The sequence below is a fragment of the Microcebus murinus genome, chromosome 5 (genome assembly GCF_040939455.1).
Source record: "Microcebus murinus isolate Inina chromosome 5, M.murinus_Inina_mat1.0, whole genome shotgun sequence".
In the NCBI taxonomy this organism is placed as follows: Eukaryota; Metazoa; Chordata; class Mammalia; order Primates; family Cheirogaleidae; genus Microcebus; species Microcebus murinus.
In genome coordinates, this window is record NC_134108.1 from 57324460 (window position 1) to 57340739 (window position 16280).

At 36.6% G+C, this 16280-nt stretch overlaps 2 protein-coding genes across 3 annotated transcripts in view; both read left to right on the plus strand.

Annotated features, from left to right (window-relative positions):
- Positions 1-1968: 1968 nt before the first annotated feature.
- USP45 (ubiquitin specific peptidase 45) overlaps positions 1969-16280 on the plus strand; it is a 224715-nt gene continuing 210403 nt past the window's right edge. Inside the window, exon 1 of the mRNA XM_012738824.2 lies at positions 1969-1978. The gene's annotated coding sequence lies outside the window, so the exon portion shown is untranslated. The remainder of the gene's footprint in view (positions 1979-16280) is intronic.
- Positions 1975-16280, plus strand: part of CCNC (cyclin C) — a 116897-nt gene continuing 102591 nt past the window's right edge. For both annotated transcript variants that reach the window (XM_012738820.3, XM_012738819.3), the window contains exon 1: positions 1975-1978. The gene's annotated coding sequence lies outside the window, so the exon portion shown is untranslated. The remainder of the gene's footprint in view (positions 1979-16280) is intronic.

A 16280-nucleotide genomic window follows, 5' to 3' on the forward strand; every position in this document is an offset into this window, starting at 1 on the left:
CATTTAAAGAGGAGTTAATACTAATCATTCTCAAACTTTTGCAAAAATTGAAGTGAAGAGAACACTTCTGAACCCATTCTCTGAGGCCAGCATTACCCTGATACCAACGTCAAACAACGCAACTACAAGAAATGAAAACTACAGACCAATATCCCTTATGAACATTGATACAAAAAATCCTCAAAAAATACTAGCGAATGGAATTCAGCAGTACATTGAAAGGATTTATTCCTAGGATGCAAGTATATGGTTTAACATATAAAAATTGATTAATGTAATATACTACACTAACAAAATGAAGCGGGAAAAACACATGATCACTTCAATTGATGCAGAAAAAGCATTTGAAACAATTTCAGAACAAATATTAGCAAATGTTTTCCAAATTCACAAATTGATTCCAGCCACACATGCAAAGAATAATTCACAATAAACAAGTGGAATTTATCTTAGGTCTAAAAAGATGGCTTGACATTAGAAAGTCAATCAATGTCACTCACCATATCAATGGACTAAAAGCTAAAAATCAATATAGAAAAAAAATTGACAAAATTGAACATCATATCATGATTACAACACTCAGCAAACTAAAAATAGAAGGAAACTTCCTCAACCTAATACCAAGAATTTACAAAAATGCTCATACTTAACATTATACTTAGTGGCCAAAGAGTAAATGAATTCCTGCTAAGATCAGGAACAAAGTACAAACTTTTGCTCTCACCATTACTACTCAACATTGTATTAGAGGTCCTAGGCAGTGCAACAAGGCGAGAAAAAATATGCATACAGATTAGAAAGGAAGAAGTAAAACCATCTTTCTTCACAGATGTCACAATTCTCTACATAGAAAATTCCAAAAGGTACTTAGAACTATTAGATTAGTTTAGCAAGGTTGCAGGATATAAGGCCAATATTCAGAACTCAATTCCATTTCTGTATACTAATAATGAAATATTAAAATTGAATTTTAAACACCATTTAATATCATGTTAGAAATCATGAAATATTTAAGAGTAAATCTAATAAAATATATTCATGAATTCTCTACTGAAAACTGCAAAGCATTGATGATGGAAATTAATACATAAATCAAAGGGGAGATATCTGTGCTCATGAATCAAAAAAAGGAATGTTGTTAAGATATCAGTTCTACTAAATTTGATCGATAGATTCAATGCAATCCCAATAAAAATCTCAATAGCCTTCTTTGTAGAAATTGGCAAGCTGATTCTAAAACTTACATAGAAAAGCAAAGATCCTAGAATATCCAAAGCAATTTTAAAAACAAGAACTAAGTTACATGACTCACTACCTGATTTCAAGACTCACCATCAAGTCACAGTAATCAAGACAGTGTGACATTGACAAAATGAAGCACAACAAAGAATACAGAAATAGGCCTGCAAATATATGGTCAATGGATTTTCAACAAAGATGCCAAGGTAATTTAGTGTGGCAAGAATAATTTTTTAACATGGAGTGCTGAAAAAGTTAATTGGATTTCCACATGCAAAAAAATAAATAAACCTTGACACTTACCTTACCCTATATAAAAAGTAAACTCAAAATGGAACATAGACTTAAATGTAAAACCTAAAACCATAAAACTTCTATAAGAAAGCATACAAAAAAGTCTTCTATGACCCAGGTTAGGAAAGCATTTTTTCTAAGAAATCTGATATGACACCAAAAGCACAATCCATTTTTTAAAATGTATCAATTTATCAATTGGATTTCATCAAAATTAAAAACTTCTGCTCTTTGAAAGACACTTTAAAAGGCAAGGCAAAATGAGCCCTGAAGTGGAAGAAAATATTTACAAAACATATACCTGATAAAGATCTTGTGCCTGAAACATATAGAGAATTTTTAGAATTCAATTATAAAATATCAAACAATCCAATAAAAAAGGGGAGGAGGTAAAATTAGAAACTTCACCAAGGTAGAGATACAGATGGCAAACATGTACATGGGGAAAATACTCAATATTATTAGCCATTAGAGAAATACAAATTAAACCTCACTGAGATATTATAGCACTTTACACCTATTATAATAGCGAAAATTTAATTTTAAATATAACTAATAATATCAAGTACTGGCAAGGATGTGGAGGACCTGGAACTCTCATACATTGCTGATAAGGATACAAAATGGTACAGCCTCATTAGAAAACAGTTTGACCATTTATTATAAAGTTAAACATGCACTTACTATATGACCCAATGGTAATATGTACCCTAGGTATGTACCTAAGCTCAGTGAAAACATACATCCACACAAACACCATAATACAAATTTCTATAGGAGCTTTATTCACAATTGCCAAAACCTGGAATGGGTCCAAATATCTATCAACTACCTAGTGGATAAATAAAATGTGTTACATCTATGAAATGAAATATTTGTCAATAATAAAAAGGAATGAACTGCTGATACATTAATGATTCTCAAAAGTATTATGCTAGGGGAAATAAGCTAGACTCAAAAAGATACATACTGTTTGATTCCAATTATGTGATATTCTGAAAAAGGCAAAATTAACAGCCACAGAAATCAGTTGCCAGAGCCTGAGGGAAGTGGAAGAGGATTGACTACAAAAGGCTACAAAGGAATTTCAAGGATGATGGAAATATTCCATATCGTGAACATGTTCTATGACTCTATATGTTTGTCAAAACTCATCAAAGGGTGAATTTTACTGTATATAAAGTATACTTTATTAAACTTGACTTTTTTGAAAAGACTATCAACAATGGGTACATATAGGCTTATTATCCTATTCTCTCTAAAATCACATATATTTTTACATTTCCATAATAAAACATTTTAAAATGAATGCCAATATCATGCAAGTACTCTTCAATTCTATTTGTAACAGACCATATATTTAGAATGCAAAGACAAGAATACAATGTAAAACAATCCACAGATTGGGAGTAAATATTTGCAAAACACATTCTGACAAGGGACATACACCCAGAAGATATAAAGAATTTTTACCACTCAATAACATACATAAACACATAAATTATTATATACACATAAACATAAAATATTATACACAGTGTAATATATACTGTATTATAATCATAGAGGTAGGAAAACTTTGTCCAATTGAAGTTGCATTGACAAGAAAATTCTAACAGAAAGTTTTTGCTATACTGCAAAGATTCTAGTTTCAATATACTCTGTTCTCTAACAGTAACTTATAATATCCTAAGTAGTTCTAAGCTTATCCCCTTACTATTCCAGAGCTGTTAAGAAGATAAAAATTAAAGAAGTTTACAAAATTCATTTGGACTCAAGAAGTCTTAAGCTATGGGAACAATTAAGGAAAACGATGCTACAAAGTTCATTAATTCCCTTCTTCCCCAACCTTTCACAACTAGATAATACCTTGAATACATGACTACTTGGTGATTACTTGTACTTTTTTAAAGCCATAGATCTTATTCTTAAAGGGTAAGCCTTAAGGACAAGTCTAAGAGATTACATGCTATTACTGATGTGCTTTAAACAATGAAGCTGTATTAACTTGTGCCTGTGTCAAAAAGTGCCCTCTTTCTTGAAGACATATGTAATATCTCTAATGTTATCTTAGTAAAAAAATCATATAACTGTGTCAGTGTAAATAAAATTATACCCTCTCATAATCTTATCAAACTGACTTTCAGGACTACCAGGGCTGTACTACCACGTATGGCTGTGTCAGTTGCATCTGGAATAAAGGCATGCAGCCCAGGGCATATGGATGTGCTTTGAAATCCAGTCCTTACTCTGTTGCAAGCTTTGTGTCATCACTAATAGAAAGTGGCACCTTTTTTCTAATGGTCCTCCTAAATGGGGACTTTTATGTAATTTGTGAGCTCAGAGGATGTCCCTTTTTTAACACATACAAAGATACTGCAAATGGCCCAAAGTACCATTACTCTTCTAAAAAACAATCCCAGCATAGCCACCCGCATTAGGAATTAAATACTTCAAATGTTTCTTCATTCTTTCAATATATTATATTTAGAATAGCTTTGACAAATATGGGTAAAACAAAACACATTAATTTTTCATAAGTAAACAACCATTCACTTCATTTTGAAATTATCTGTTCCATCACTGAATTCTCCATGTAATCTATAGCATCTCAATTGTTAGCTAACAAACAAAAAAATAAACAAACAAAAACCCCTCTGCATACATACAAGATTTACTTCTTCAGGAAAACTTTCAGGATATAATATTTTCCCATCTTCCATAAAGACAGGCAAATTTTCATTTCTGTCTCTGAGCTGTGAAAAGCAACCATCCTGTGTATAATGCAATGTCTGGAAATTGTAGGAAAACAAGACTGTATATCGAATTTGCAGTCAATTGTAATTGGCAGTACGTTTAGCTTAGGGATACCAGATAAAAGTATCATAAATATATGCCACCACTCTCATCCTGCCTTCGGTAACCATAACAATAACTTCTAAAAATCTTTTCTTCCTGATGCATTTATAAACAATTAGCATCTCTTTGTTAAACTCTAATTGCTCTTCCTACACAGCTGTGCCACTGTACAGCTCAAGAAAGAGGGCCCAACTGTTAAGACAGTTATTAATAAAATAATGCCATAACAAACTGAAAGGGCCCAGGGAGTTCAAGAAAAGCAGGTCTCCTTCACATCCTTTCAGAAAATCAAACCACAAACCATACCTTAAATACTGAGTTTCTCCATGCTTTTCTCTTAAATATAAATCCTTAGTGGGAGGAGAAGAATTTAGAGGTTAAGAATATGACCTCTTGCATTAGATTGCATGGATTTGAATTCCAGCTCTTCCACTAAAGAAAGTGCTTGCATGAGGCATGTTATTCTACCTCTCTGTGCCTCAGTATCCTCACATGTAAAATGGGGCTAATAATGGTTCAGGCTGTTATAAGAACTACATGATTAACAGCTATAAAGAGCTTAGGAAAGTGCCTTATATATATCATATGCCCAGTATGTTTAAATAAACAATATGTATTATTTTAAATTATTGTTGTACACCTTCCCTTTACTGGGTTTGTTTGTTTTGTTCTGTTTTTCAAATTTCTAACTCACATCTGAAACCTAATCACATCCTCAGTGACTGGAAAAGGTGGGGACTAGTATTCAAGTTTGCACAAACTACCCATTAGTGCCTCACCAGCATCATAGCTAAAGCAAAGGAAAAGACCTTTTTCTGGGAAATAGTTGCAAAGTACCAGAGATATTCATTGAATGACCCAAGTCTATTCTAAATCTTAGAGTTTTTCACCCTTCAAAGTGACACAATATAGGATGACAACATTCCCATCCCTTTCTACTTGAGAAACTCCAAAAGCTGTTTGTCCCAGAAATATCTTGACATGTTGGAAGTTTTCAGCTTCAGGAAATGAAATGTTCTACAGTGGAGGCTTGAGATGTCTACAGTTTTGACATGAAATTACTTCACTGAGTATAGATAGAAAATAAATATTCTTCAAGAAGAAAATCCTGAAACGAAATAGCTCCTATATATTTTAACCTACATTTGGTCTCCATCTGCATCTGTATGTCCCCACAATCATACATCTTATTTGTCAAATCTAGTGACCAACAATACAGCTTCCACACTGACCACTCATGCTACCATTGATTGCTGGTAGCCAAATCTCTGAAGAATAGCGAATTAACAATAAACACACTTCAAGTAGGTGGCTTACTTCTTCCTCACCTTGAGCCACCCTTGGCTCAAGGTGGCATTTCCATCCTCAGTCTTGTTGTTTCATGGTCACAAGATGGCTGTCCCAACTCCAGATCATGAACTCACATAGTATATTCCAAAGGAAGAGGAAAGAAAAGAAGCCTCTTCTTAGACATTTCTCTACTTATCTTTTCCAGAAGCAGCTCTCACTCAACCCAGAAGATTTGACCTTATATCTCATTGGCCAGGACTACATCACATGGACAGTTCTGGCTGCAAGAAAATATGGGAAAGTATCTGGTATTCCCAGCTTCTATCACGGGAAGAGGAAAGGGAAGAAGGAGAATGGCTGTTGAGTAGGCAACAACAGCAGCATCTCCTTTCCCTGATTTTTCTTCTGCAAAACTCTGAATCATTCTTTAGGAAACAACACATATGTCACTTGCTTGGTAAACCTTCCCTGGCTCAATCCTAACCAATGCCAGGTGTTCATTCTTTAGTGATTTGACAGCACTTTGTACATGTGTACGTGAATGTGCACCACTTTGCATTGTGGTTGTAATTGATAATTGTTTCACCAATACATAGTGAACTTCTGAATGGGAAACATATATCTCAACCACTGTATCCCAAATGTCTATAACAGTATGGTCGAAAAACTTAGACTAATTATTTAAACTATGATGATGAAACTATTCCTAAATGATCACATATATACTATGCTATATTAGGCAGTATATAAAATCACCAAATAATTCTCTGAAAGAATTTAAATGTAAGAGCAAATTGACTATATTGATGATCACCCAGGTAATTAGAATCACTCTTTTTCAGTGAAATTGTGTCTCAAATAACAGCCAAAAGAGGGGGAAAAATATCCACCCTTGTTCTATCCCATGAACAGAGCTTTTCAGAACTTCAGAATGTGACTGCATGGCCCTCCTAATGCCCAGGTTCATAACACAAGCTTCTGTTCTTGTTGTCTTGAAGAAGGAATATTAAACATTCCCATAACCCTAAAAACAATGACCAACCAAGTAGCACAGAGTCCAGAACTCCTTCCAGGTCTAGGACAGGAGATATGCAAGATAAACCTATAATATCTTGTCCTGCCAAATAGTATAGAAGCTATCAAAGATTAGTAGAGTCATATCAAAAGGACCCAGAGCCAGGCGCCATGATGTGCCTGTAATCCCAGCTACTCAGCACAATCACCTGGAGTGCACTCTACTCAGGAGTTCCAGGTTGCAGTGCACTATGATCATGCCTGTGAATAGCCACTGGACTCCAGCCTGGGCAACATAGCAAGACTCTTGTCAATTTGAACATCAGTAAAAATAATAATTGCAATGATTTGAAACATATCAAATGTGTTTAGAATCACAAATATCTAATGATCATTTAAATCAGTCTTTAGAGGACACTAGAGCATCACTTCATTATTGTGAAAATTGACTGGAAAAGAATCAAGTTTATGCTTTCTTATACTATCGAGTATCAAATGATGGAAAATGTAAGAAAAAAGTCAGGAATTAGGTCAAGGTCAGTGGGGATGCTTCATGTTAATTTGCTCCCAACAGATTCTAGGCCTCCAAAAAGTCAAACCAGGTCTAAAAGGTATTCTGCCTAGAAGAAAACAAGGATTTTGTATAGATATGGGTTTATTTTTTAAGTCTCACTAATTGGGGTGTGCAGTTTCCCATTCAAATGCAATGAACCTGTCATAGCTTAGACAGTCTATGTCTTTCTGACTTTGCTTGAGGCACCTTATCCCATGCAGAGAATGGATGTGTGCAGAGAAAACATGTCTTTGCCTGCATTCAAGGCTGCAAATGGTCGACATAAACCCCTCTGAGTACCATCTGCATTAATAGGGAGAAACACAGGAAGCTTCCTGCCACGAGCAGCACTACTGCCCAACCATCCCCCAAATGGCCCCCACACGTGTGCCTCTACCTGGATTCCCTGCCAACATCTTGTTCAAGGGTTCAGCGGGAACAAGCAGAACATTCTGTTCACAGGTGGTTTGGTTTGTACCATTCCAAATTTTCTAGGCACCTAAACAAATCACAGCACTCCTTCTTCTCTTACTCCTCCCTCTCCCATCATTCTGCCAATGGAATACAAAATTGTGCTTGTTTAATGGGGCATTGTTTTGCTACCTTAAATGAGGTTCTATTTCAAGGAGCTTCCCCACCGCCATCCTTTATGAGCACCTACTTAATCCGGGATCTCATCTAATCACATATATTGGCTAAACCAGCATCATTGTGGGCTCTAAACCAGACCACTGTAGTCTGTCAGACCCACCTGCATCGTGTTTTACCTTCTCACATTAGACAAAATGTAGGATGAATTTTTTTTCCAAAACAGCTCTACACAGATTTGTACATTTATATAAGGACTTGCACAAGCTTATACAACCCCTAGTTCCAGACACATGAATTCCTAGATTTCTCCTTATCACTTATTGACACAAAAGGATCCTTGGCACTTAATTTGTCAGACTGACATAACAAGTTATATAAGTTATACATTCTCTCACAATAAGATCACTGAGATTCCAGGAGCCATAACCTCCAATCATTCTGTATTCCCAAGTTCCCCCAAACTCCTAGTCCAAAACAATCCTACCAAGTAATGCCTTGGAAAAGTCAAGATGCAAGGTCACTTGGAAAGGGGCTAGAGTAGGTTTTACAGACAAAACCCTGGGAAGGAGGAAAAGACCTGAAGGTTGCAGCATTAGCGAGAACAACAGTTGCAGTGGCATCAGTGGAGGGAGCAGAAAAGGGGTTGTGCAGGAGAGAACTGGGGATGATGAGGCTGGTGTGTGGCAGCTGAGAGTGTCCTTGTCCCCAGCCTTCCCAACCATACTCTGCTATAGAGAACTTTTCCCTTTGTGCTGTCCAGACTGTGAGCCATGAATCCTAGAAAACAGAAACCTGGGCTTTGATTAGGGTACCTGTCACCCAGAGCAAAGGGAACTGTGGGAAATTCTCCTAGATACAGCAGAAGCACAGAAATAATCTGCATTTTGGAATAAGGCAAGCTTGATTTCTGGTCCAGACTCTTCTATTTGCTATCTTTATAGCTTTAGGCAAATTGCTTAACTTCCCTAAACCTCCATGTTCTTACATGTAAAATGGGGATAATGCCATCAAAGGTGATTTAGAGGATGAGATGATATAGGTAAAAATGCCTGTCATGAAGTATGGCTCAATAAATGGTTTTCAGCTGGGCATGGTGGCTCATGCCTATGGTCCCTGCTTTTTGGAAGGCCAAGCCAGGAGGATCTCTTAAGGCCAGGAGTTTGAAACCAGCCTGGGAAACATAGCAAGAAACTTGTCCTATAAAAAAATAATTTAAAAATTAGCTGGGTGTAGTGGCACACACCTGTAGTCCTAGCTACTTGAGAGGCTGAGGCAGGAGGATCCCTTGAGCCCAGGAGTCCAAGGCTACAATGAGCTATAATAGCACCACTGCACTCCAACCTAGGCAACAGAGTGAGACTCTGCCAATAATTGGATGGATGGATGGATAGATAGATAGATAGATAGATAGATAGATAGATAGCTTTTCTTCCATAAAAACTCCTGAGAGTCAAGACAAACAGGGAATCATTGATCCAGACATCTTTTCCATTATCTAATAATACAAAGCATATCAACATCTAAGAAGAGATAAACATTTTTGTAGTATTAATAATGAAAGAAATAATTAGATAAAAATGTATTAACAGTATCAGACAAGAGACTTTACATTTAGTTCTCTTATCTGCCACAAATCAATGGATGATTTTTAGTAATGATGGAACGTAACCAATAACTCAGAGGTTGAGGGCAATGTACCATTTGTCTTTTGCAGCCTTCTTTAGGTTCTAAGTGTCAACACCATCTGGGTAGTATAATGCATGGAAGCTAAGATACAGCCCAGTTGTCCAATTCCTTGCAGTAGACTCTATGTGACTCTCATGCCAATTCATACAGTTATTCTATAGGATCTGGATAATGACGAACCGTGGTTCTGAACTGTGGCTGCAAAGGCCCCACACCAGATCAAGTAAATCAGAATCTTTGGAGATAGGGCCTGGACATCAATTTATTTTAAGTTTCTCTTGATAATTCCAATGTGCTCCGTGACTTGAGAACCTCCGGTCTGCCATATCAGCAGAAAAGTGGTTGGAGGTTTTCCTAGGAAGCAAAGAAGACTGAGCTACCATCTGATGTTGAGGCTGCCAAGCACGATGTGTCCTAAAAATGGAACCAAGTTTATGGCAGAAGTCTCAGAAGAACTTGAGCAAAAGGAGAAGTTAATTGATCTGCAAAAACATGTTTCTAACTTAATAACAGACCCTCCTGTGAGGTCTCCTTGCAATGCTAAATGAAAAGGCAAAATAATTTAGCTAACAGAAAAATGGAAATAACCTAAATGCCTTTCAATAGAGAAATAGATAAAGTATACCATTTTCACACAGTGAATATTATATAGCAGTTAAAAATAAATGAATTAGATCTACATGTATTAACATAGGCAGATCTTGAAAACATAGTGTTGAGTAAAAAAAGAACTGTCAAATGAAACATATAATACAAAACCATTTCAGTAAAATTTTAAGTGCAAAACAATATTATATGTCACTTTAGATATATATGTAGCAAAAGTAAAAATATAGACCAGAGAAGTAAAAAAAAAAAATAGGACAATGGTTATCTCTGGGGTAGAAGGGACTAGAAAGATTTAACAACTAATTTTAATGTATAAACTTTTATTGACTCTTATTCAAGAAAAAAATAGCCATAAAAACATTCTTAGGCAAAATAGGTAAATTTTAATATGGACTGGATAGTAGATAATTTCATCAAGCTATTGTTAATTTTTTTAGAGACAATAATGTTATGATTTGTGTAAGCATAAACCTTATTCTTAGGAGATGCATACTAAAATCTAATGAGGTCTACAACTTACTTTTAAATAATATATATAGCAAAACTTGTATGTACACAAATACACCAGAGAGACAAAATCACCTAAGGTTTGGTAAACTAAAAAGAGTAGAAGAGACTCCCTTCCTACGTGGCAGCCTGAGATAACCGCAGCAGTGGTTGTTGCTAGGAGAATTGCAGATAAAGGTTGATGCTTCCAGTCCCCAAATCCCCAGTAAGAGAGTGAAGGCCAGAGTCCCCGGGCTTATTTCTCTAGTCCAGCCTGCGCTTGGATGATTTCTACTACCTGCAGGACCAATCTGTCCTCTCAGCACACTTTGCTTTCTGCCGTTAAAGCTCTGATTAACATACAGAGCAATTTTCTATTTATTTGTCTCTATCCTCTACCAGTGGGTGAGCTTCATGAAGACAGAGACCATGTCTGTCTTTGTGCTATTGTCTTTCCAGCACTTACTAAATGCCTGGCATATAGTAAGTACTTAATAAATATTTGTTTGTTTAATCTAGCATGGCCACCTTCCAGGAGGAAAATGCCCCATCTCTTCTCTTCAACCACGCAGCCATGCCATAAGATACAACAGGCCCCAGAAACATGCCCTTTAGGGTTCATTTCTGATCAACAGTGTTTGATAAAATGCTATGTGCACTGGAGTCACAGTTGAGGTACCACAATCCCTGTGCCTATTCAGTAGTTACTTTAAAAACTGTTTATTTGCACCCATACAAAATGCTTGGATGGCATGATTTAATTAATCTAAATATTCTTTACTTCTCCACTTATCCAAAAGCATTTACTGTCTCTCAGAAGCTCTAAGGATGGTACTAGACAGATACACTCACTATCCCTTGTTCATTTACAAATGTAAACAAGTGAAATTCAGAAACTCTTTGTTCTACAAGTCAGTTATGGACTCAGTAGCAAGAAATCTCCCCCGTTTGTAACATAATGCTTGGTGCTGGTATCCCCATTATTAAATTTTCATCGACAAACATACTTGCTATATATCTATAACCCACAACTTAAGTACATATATTTCATTCAAAAGGCTACCTGGAATAATCACAGTTAGGTAGCCCAGGGGATTCTCATTCCCTTTCAGTGACTAAGAAAGTGTCCAGGAAGGTCAGTCTGGCTCACCGGGAAGGTATTAGCATAGAAGAGATGTCAGCATGATGAGAAATCCAGAAGAGGTAGGTAAAATAGATCAATAAAAAAAATTCCCCCGACTCTTAGCAGTGGATAAAAAATTATAATAATAAAATTCCCCTATAAAAGTAGCAAATGAGGAAATATGAAAGCTATCTTTCAACAAGTAAATATGACTCTCATGAAATATGGAAAGACAAAGGACAGAGAGAAGAAATAACAGAGGGAAGTAAAGAAAGAAGCAGCACTCTATGATCAACAAAATGAGCAGATAAGAAATACTTCGGAAGATGGGTCAATAGCTACAGGAAGTTGATAAGACAGATCTTCCTATTAACTCAAACCTGCCTGCCTCACACAAACAATGTGTGAGTAGGATTTGTCTTAATTGCATTATAAATAAAAGTATGAGAGGTGTTTACCATGTAAAGCAGTCCCTTTGGTAAACTAAAATTTTCTAATGAAGAATCCCTCAGTGATTTATGTTTTGTGGTGACAGATCTTCATCAATTCATTTTGTTGAAAATATAGAACACCTGCAAGTTTACTCTTTTCTGAATTTGTAACCAAAATATCAAACTTAGCTTCCCCGAAATCTTGAAATGTATTGAAAATTTGTTTTTATTTGGCATATGGAAATTAACACTATTGAATCCATTTTTCAGACCACTAAATTGCAAACAAATCCTCTTAAACGATGTAATGTTTTTCATTTAAAAACATAGATACTTCCCAATTAACATAAATACTGGATGCAACCTATGATTTCCAATAAAGCCTCATGGAAATACAGTTCCCATATATTTACTAGCTCCATCCCCCAAAAATACTTTAAATCTTTTACTTCAAATGTTTTTAATTAATAGTATGTTCTTCTTTCCTCAGGAAATAAGTTTTGAAATGTAAAATTAATTACATCATCTAGATTAAAAGAAGAATTTTTTTTTATTTTAAAAACAGACTTTTGAACATAAACTACAACAGCAGTAATCTTTTGAGAAAAAACAAATTCTCGTAGATATCAGCCTTCAGGAAGGTTCCTCCGCAGCAACCTGTGGCCTACCCACGAACCTTAATTAGTTTGAGAGATCATGATATAGAGGCTCTTCAAACTAGATAGGAGTGGTAGCTCTCTGTGGAGAAATAGAGCAAGCTTTTGTACCAGGTAATTTAAGGAGCAGCAACAGGCTAATATGTAGACAAGAGAGGGTGTAGCATGTGGTGTGGTTCTCAGCAGAGCAGCAGGCCTCTAATGAGGCCCAGTAGTGGATAGCAGCTGGTAAACTTGGGGCTCAAAATAGGAGGCTCTGAGGGCCTTTATTTGCGAACAAAAGACTGCAAATTGCTCAAAGGCCTGAGTAGGCAATGAGAACAAGTTCATATGGTGAGCCCAGTATATAAATTTTCAAAACAAATATTACAATATATGAATTTACATTGCAATGAGAATCAGAAGGGTTCTGTGATTGCAGACATTTTGCTAAGAATAGGTACAAGAACTGGCTATTAAATTTTGTATAAGAAAAATCACCACCTGCTTTTCTGTCCGTTCTGGAACGCCCAGACTGAAATGCGGAAAAACTGTGTATGTTGTAACTATTTGTGTCACCATGCTGTACGCTCTGTCTGCAACCCCAGACAACTGACAGTTAAAACATGATTTGTTTTGTAGAGTAGTACAAAATGAATGGAAGGCATCATGAAATTACTTCCTAGTTACTCAATAATAAATTAATAATGTGACAACAAATCGTACAAACCACAAGAAAAAGCTCACATCTCTTGTGACAAGAGGAGACCAAGACTGATCCTAGATTTTGGTGATTTATCCTAAATAGGTTTTTGTGGATCTTCACATGCTTTCCATACTCTGTACAGTTTGTTTTCTAACAGCAAGCATTCTCTTCAGTAGCTCTACTGGCAGGAAGGCACAAGCTGGGATTCCCAAAGGAAAACAACCCATATGGATACTAAATATACTATTTGGTTAAATATTGAACTTTTTCACTTGTCATTTCCTAACACTGTTTAAACAATCTCAGAAGTTTGTTTTTACAACTCTATATTTCTTGAGAAAACATTTTTTATTTTTTTAGTTTTATTGATGCATAATTGACAAATAAAAATGGTATCTATTCAAGATATAGAATATGACTATTTGATATACATATACAATGTATATGTTGATATGTATATATGTATATCAAATGTATATCATTATATATATATGTTAAATGACTACCAAAATCAAATTAACATATCTATCACCACACAAGGAACATTTTATATTATGAAGAAAAAGTACCAATGTAAGTCATAATTATCCTGTGTATGCTTTCTTAAGTCAAAGGAGAGCATTGCAGATTCAAAGTAAAGAAAGACTTGGTTTTAAAGACACATGTCACAGGTCATGCTTCTCCTATTTTCTTGTAGTAATCTGAAACACTCATTTGATTTTAGAGGAACCTCCTTAGCATTTCCTAACACAGATTCTAATTGCAAGGACTGGTTACTCTGTTGAAATTTTTATACAACCATCATTGTAGCTCCGTGATTTATAATTTGAGGAGTTAGGGTGGGTTATTTGTGGTTTGTTTGTCTGTTTGTTTTGAGACAGGGCTATAGTGCAGTGGCGTCATCATAGCTCACTCAACCTTAAACTCCTGGTCTCAAGAGATCCTCCCGCCTCAGCCTCCCAAAGTGTGAGATTACAAGCGAGAGCCACCATGCCTGGCCTCGAGATTTTTTTTTTTAGTCACATTTTCCCTATCCTCCCCACATCTAATTCTTCATCATGATTTTCCAATCTTTCATGGGAAACATGTCTCATTTCCATAGCGACACTGTAGGTCAGTCCTCAGCATCTCAGCTCTGGGTCAGAGGATCCTGCATCTAGGATCTCAGTCTACCACCTGCCTGGCATCTCTCTCATGTCAATGCTGTTTGAGCACCTCAAACTCTGGGCTCTCTAGTCTGTCACTCCTTGACCAAGGGCCTAGGTGGCTCCTTATTTTCTGAAGGATCTGACTAATGATGAGGCCTCTGTCAACTGTCTTCAAGTTCACGCTTGTCTGAACTTTCCTCCCAATGCAGCTGTTTCCCAGCAAGCACTACTTCCCAACCACCCTCTGCCTCTTTGTGGAAGCACCTCAACCAGGCTTCCCTCATCAGGCCTGATTCTAGCTCATATCTACTCATGCCACCTCCCATGTAACTGTTTCCTAGCCAGGTCTTGGTACTCAAACTAGATTATAGGCAGGAAATTAATTTTCCGCTGGCACTCAAGCAATTTAACAAACATGTATTGAGGACACTGAATGAAAAGTACAACATGGTTAATTCTCAATGATCTAGATATACACTTGTGAAATTTGAGTTACAGCCTGCATCCTAGATCAAATATAATTTGTAAAGTTTTTTCTTCCATTTGGGATGATTCATGCTACAGGTTCTGTTCACTAGAGAAAAAAATTACTTTGACCCAACGATGACAGATTCTCCCACCTCAGACAATACACACACACTCCCCTCCCCTGCCTGAAACTATGCAATGCATTAAACCTTATTCACTGTTCACAACATCCTACGTCTCATCATTCATTGGTGAGTAGAGTAAGTATTTATTTGATCAAGAGAAAAATGTGAGCAATAATTAGTCTAGGGGAAGAAGCCAGGACAAGTAGGCTCACCCTTTTCCTGTCCATACCGTGTACTCCCAACTCAGGCAGAGCACGCCTTCACTCCAGTTGGGTGTTGGTGCCCATGACAGACCTTAAGGAAGAGTCCTGATGTAAGTACAGTTTACCTGTATAAATACTGTACATAGCAAGTTGATTCTTCCAACCAGGAATTATTTTCTGTTTTCATCATTACTAAAGACACAAATTTTTGTTTATAGTTCGTGCCAGAGAAAACTGATAATCCTGGGCTCTGGAAATAGATTCTTGCTTCTGATTCCTTTCAGCAAATGGCTGCAGCAGAAGCATTCAAGCAAGCAAGTGTGCCCAGCCCCCCACCTCCTCTGCTCACACAACCTTCTTCAAATCCTGAAGAGCTGCACCCTCTTGTCAAAAGTCTCCAGTGTGGGATGCTCGTTCAATTACAAAGTCCATTCGACTTGATTATGGATCATAATGAAAATACCTGCCTCGGGCTAGAGGAGTAGCCCAGTTGGAGGTGAGAGAATAGGAGCTGCTCGGCAGGGGCCAAGCAGAGCACCAGGCAGCCAGGGTTGGTGGCCTTAGGGGTCAGTCATTTGTCACAAGCTGCAGTCAGTGAGGTTCTGGCAAAATTATCTAACCTCTGAGATGCCACACTGCTGCTCCCCTACTGACAGATGGAGCCCTCCGTGAAAATATTCCCGGGCTTTTGGTGAAAATAATTTGGTCTTTTTACAAAGTTTATGTTTGGTGTTCATATTAGCAAATTGCTTTGATAAAACGATCATTTCTAAAATGGATTTGGGCTTAGCAGTAGTCTTCTTTCATATGTCCAGTTTGA